General features: G+C 38.6%; 1 long non-coding RNA gene across 1 annotated transcript; it reads right to left on the bottom strand.

The window, feature by feature from the left end:
• Positions 1 to 1,749: 1,749 nt before the first annotated feature.
• Positions 1,750 to 2,177, bottom strand: LOC309957423. The gene is made up of 2 exons (XR_014325969.1): positions 2,076 to 2,177; positions 1,750 to 1,982 (listed from the first exon to the last, which is right to left on the bottom strand). It is a non-coding gene; the product is annotated as an uncharacterized lncRNA (long non-coding RNA).
• Between the last annotated feature and the right edge of the window lie 2,154 nt (positions 2,178 to 4,331).

Genomic DNA, 4,331 nt, shown 5'->3' with positions numbered 1-4,331 from the left:
CATATTTTATCTGTTCCACACAGAGAACCATAAACTAAGTTGGTAGCCAACTTAGTTGTTAAAACAAGTAACTCATCACTCCTAATGGACACAATGATTTGCCTCTGCTTCGCACAACTTTCCATTTTAAGCATCAGACAAGCAGAAAAGACTGGTGGCTAAGCAACAGCTTTCCTCTCAACGACCAGAAATAGAATATATAGAAGGCTAATTTATAACATATTATATACATATGTAATATATAAAATTAAAGAGAAACCCAGCCCCACAGTCTGGCTGTTCACCCAGAATGCTTGTCTTGAGTATTGAATTCATAATGACAGCGTGTGAATTCCGAATACATTTGATCCATGAATTCTAAAGTAACTATATCATCTTGTGTCTTCCTCATTACTGAAAAACCAGCAAGTAATATAGAAACTAGAGTTTTGAAGCAGATTTCCTTAGAAAAACGATTGGTGGAGTGTACACTTAGGTTTTGTTGAACCAAGTCATTGCTAATGTAGCATTCACATTTCTGTTGCAGTACTGCTCTCTTGGTTAAAACCACACATTTGATGCCCTAGGAGGACATACCCCAAGTAGTTAGTAGTGAACACCATGGGGAAATGACCGTTTGCTTTTTCCTCTGTATTCTTTACAATGAAAATTAAAATTGCTAGTAGTTGCTGGACGTTTATGAGGTGCTGGACACTGTTCTAAGATCATGTGTGTTTAGTCACATTAGCATTCTCCACTTGGCGGATAAGGAAAGAATCTCAGAGAAGTTGTGTAACTTGCTCAAAGTTATGCATATAGAGAGCAACAGAGAGCTGGGATTTGAACCCAAGCAGTGAAGCTCCAGGTCTTCGCTACTTCACTAGTTTTCCTTTTATAAGTGTGTTTATAAATATACAAAGAAATAATCCCAGAACCAAATATGCATTATTATATATTAGGGAGCAGTGTGAAGTGTGAGGAATCTTAGATTTCTAGAAAAATGTAGATTGTGTCCACTTCCTTATTTCCTTAGTCTCTGTGCTTAAGTTTCTTCTCCACCATTCTGCTGAAACTGCTTTCAGGAAAGTCTCCAATGAATTACAATTTGCCACATTTCCTTTCTCAAGGAATATGATATTTGACACTATTGTCTACTTCCTCCTGGACCTTCTCTCCTTTTTAGCTTCCATGATGTTGCCATTGAAAAGTTTTCTGCTGCTCCTCCCCTTTCTTCACCTGTTCCTTAAATATTGATATCCAATATTCCATACTTAGTCCTTTTTCCTTTTAGTACTATAAGAAATTATGATTTGGTTATAAATAGGAACCAAATCATGCATGCCCATAGCAGACATTGCTATTTGACTTGGGCAGTTTTCTCTGATCCCCGATGCTATCTTAGAATTCTCAAAAATGCTTCAGGCAACAACCAAATGATCAGAGTTTGCAGATGAGAAGAAACTTTTTTCCCACACCTGTTTTACATACCCATCTTGGAAGAGCTCATCTGTAATCATGACTTTAAATTCCAAAAATCCTGGGGCTTATTCATTAGTGTTTTCAGAACCTTGCATAGTGCCTGCAGAGCATGGTTTAGGTTGGATAAATATTTGAAGCACAGATGTTAAAATGTTTGATGGACTAATGATATCTAAGTATGTCCTGACAGGTCTTGGGTGCTTGAATATAATTAAAATTGAAATGTAGTGGTCCTAGAGTATATACAACATAGTGACAATATTACAATGAGGTATGTACATTTTTTAAAAAAATTATTTATTTATTTTTGGCTGCGTTGGGTCTTCGTTTCTGTGCGAGGGCTTTCTCTAGTTGCGGCGAGCGGGGGCCACTCTTCATCGCGGTGCGCGGGCTCCTCACTATCGCGGCCTTTCTTGTTGCGGAGCACAGGCTCCAGACGCGCAGGCTCAGTAGTTGTGGCTCACGGGCCTACTTGCTCCGCGGCATGTGGGATCCTCCCAGACCAGGGCTCGGCCCCGTGTCCCCTGAATTAGCAGGCAAATTCTCAACCACCGCGCCACCAGGGAAGCCCCGAGGTATGTACATTTTGAGATATTTTATTTCTGGACAAAACTTACTTTCGGTACGCGGGCCTCTCACTGTTGTGGCCTCTCCCGTTGCGGAGCACAGGCTCCGGAAGCGCAGGCTCAGCGGCCATGGCTCACGGGCCCAGCCGCTCCGCGGCATGTGGGATCTTCCCGGACCGGGGTACGAACCCGTGTCCCCCGCATCGGCAGGCGGGCTCTTAACCACTGCGCCACCAGGGAAGCCCCAAAACTTACTTTTTATATAAGACTTTATAATTATTTTCAAATAAGTAAACTTAACATCTGCTCAATAATAAGAAACACCCAAGGGAACTGTGGAAGTTTCATTTGGGGTTTGAGGAGTTGGTAGCAAGCTAATCCAGTGGGATATTTTCCTCAAAAGTATAAAATGCAATTCAACGGCCAGTGAGAATAAAATGCGTTTTCTATTTATTCCTAGCCAAGGTTAAAGTGGTAGCGTGTAATTCTGCACTGTACTTTGTAACCTTTTGAAAGAATTATACATCCTCAGTAATCAGGGTTGCAGCCTGATATTTTTTCCGAAAATTAATAAAGTAAATAAATCTCTAAAATGTTTACTACAAAGATGCTTCCAATAAAACATGTTTATAGAAGTAGAATAAAGTGTTGTAAACTTTGAGCCTGATGTTTCTCCTTCCTCATTGTTTCATGTTTAGATTGATCTACAAAGGAGAATTATTATACACCAGGGAAGTATTTTCGACTGAGGTAATACTGCCTAAAATTTATTTATTTATATACCACTTTGCCATTTTTTCTGTATTCTTATAAAAGCACAATAGTACCTAGCATATAGTGCTAAGTAAATGTTAGCAGTTATAACTGTATATTATCAAAGATGCTTGGCTTATGTTGAGGGTGAGAAGTGTACATTTTTCAAGGCATGTAATAATGTGGTTCAAAGTGTGACCTATCAGCTCATATAGCATTTACACTAGTGCACATTCAATTTCAGGGTGTAACCAGAAAACAGCAGCACAGAGGTGGTGTAGAGCCCAGGACAGGAGGGCCAGCTTGTTTATAATGTATCAATTTTCTCACGCAGGTATTGGCAAACTTTTTCTGTAACAGGCCCTTTGGTAAACATTTGGGGCTTTTTGGCCATATGGTTTTTGTTGCAACTGCTCAACTTTGCTGTTGCAATGCAAAAGCAACCACAGATAATACATAAATGAATGGATGTAACTGTGTGCCAGTAAAATTTTTTTTTAAAAGTGGTGTGCTGGATTTGTCCCAGGATCATAGTTTGTAGACCCCCTACGCCAATGGTGTGGTTTTCGTGCTCAATTAGTTTTCTTAACTCTGCAAATTCTTTTTTCATTGTTTCATCCTCTGTGTCTGTGTGCGTGTGTGTGTTTGTGTGTGTGTGTGTGTGTTTGCCACTGCTATGTGTTTCATTTTTATGTCGCTCATTTTTAATGTGGACTGAACTTCAATTTGCTCTGATGCAGGTAAATTCTTCTGGACACTTTCCACCTTATCTGAGATTTGTTTCTCTTCCATTCAGTATGTAGTATAGGCTACATATTGAGATGGGAGCTACATGCAGTCTTTATTGGAAGACCTGAGCTCTGTACTTTGATCTGAGATTACGTTAAATATTCTATAACAGAGCAATCAAACTAGTCGGGAGTATATTTTATTTTTGGACAGATTCTCTCAGGCTTTTGTTCATTTTTCCATTCTTCATGAAGCCCTGGAAAATGGTAAAGTCTGGAGTATTAACTCCTCCTGACATTGCCAATGCGCTCCTTTATTTCACTTATCTCCAATTTATTTTTGGGGGGGGTGGTGTTAGTAATTTTCTGGATTTGTTTGACTCAAAATGTTGATTCAATATTGTTTCTGATAAGTGGGAATAGGATTAATAGATATTCTCAATCCCTTTTATTTATTTCTTATTTTTTTAGATGCCTCTTTTCAAAGTTTATGGCATTAAGCTTAGACTCTTTCCTTGAATGGTAACTAAGGACTTTTTTTTCTTCATCCTATTCACATTGCTTGTTTGCCTGTTTTGTCTGTGAGCAGAATAGTATGGTGGTTAAAGATACAAGCTCTGGGTTTAGACTGCTTGGGACCATATCTGAGGCCTACCAATTACTAGTTAAAACCTGTGCTTCAGTTTCTACATCTGTAAAATGGGATAATAATAGTATTTTTTCATAAATGCATTATACTATTGAATGAGGTATTATGTATAAAGTTCTAAGAATAATGCCTGGCACATATTAAATACTATTCAAATTGTAAATATTATTGACATAT

The sequence above is a fragment of the Leucopleurus acutus genome (genome assembly GCF_964270905.1).
Source record: "Leucopleurus acutus genome assembly, chromosome: 2".
NCBI lineage: Eukaryota > Metazoa > Chordata > Mammalia > Artiodactyla > Delphinidae > Leucopleurus > Leucopleurus acutus.
Note: the sequence above shows the minus strand (reverse complement) of the source record. Positions and strands in the feature narration are given on the sequence as shown.